Source organism: Ctenocephalides felis, unplaced genomic scaffold, assembly GCF_003426905.1.
Source record: "Ctenocephalides felis isolate EL2017-DRISC unplaced genomic scaffold, ASM342690v1 CF-g0.4_SCAFFOLD_01886, whole genome shotgun sequence".
NCBI classification, from domain to species: Eukaryota; Metazoa; Arthropoda; class Insecta; order Siphonaptera; family Pulicidae; genus Ctenocephalides; species Ctenocephalides felis.
The window spans coordinates 111,204,467-111,205,086 of NW_020538040.1; positions in this window are offsets into that span (position 1 = coordinate 111,204,467).

Here is a 620-nt window from a genome sequence, read left to right on the forward strand (position 1 = left end):
CCTTAAAGTGCGCGTAAAAGTAAGCTGTAGTGAGGTCATTTGGTAATCTGAGCCAAGACTTAATCGCTTTTCTTACAGCACCGTCAAGTGATTTGAGAAGACCCAACTTGGCATTTCCCAGGGTTAGTTGATGTAACAGCCTGGGAATACCAATGGTTCTCAGTGCAAATAGGCGTTGTTGTGGCTTTAATGGTGCTTTTGTCAGTTTATCAATAATTATTTGGAGCTTGCTCTTGATATCCCCAATGTTGGCACCTTCTGGAGTAAATGGTACTCCTAAGTAGCACCAGCCGTCTGTTCTCGATAGAGCCGGAAGTTCCAGCCCTCCACATGTGAAGACGGTGTTATTGTCTACAAATGATTTCTTAACATGCGGTGCATTTTTAATTGGAAACAGTGAACGATTTACTATTGTTGATTACAAGACCGCAGCTAGAAAGAAAGTTTGCTGCATGGTCCAATAATGACTGCAATCCTTTGATTGACGGAAGCCACCAGAATTAGGTCATCTGCAAAAGCCAGTATATTATAGACCTTATCATCAATCCTGACTCCAATCTCTGGTGGTGATGTTTCTATTAGTCTGTTAATGACCAAGTTAAATAAGATGGGTGACAGGG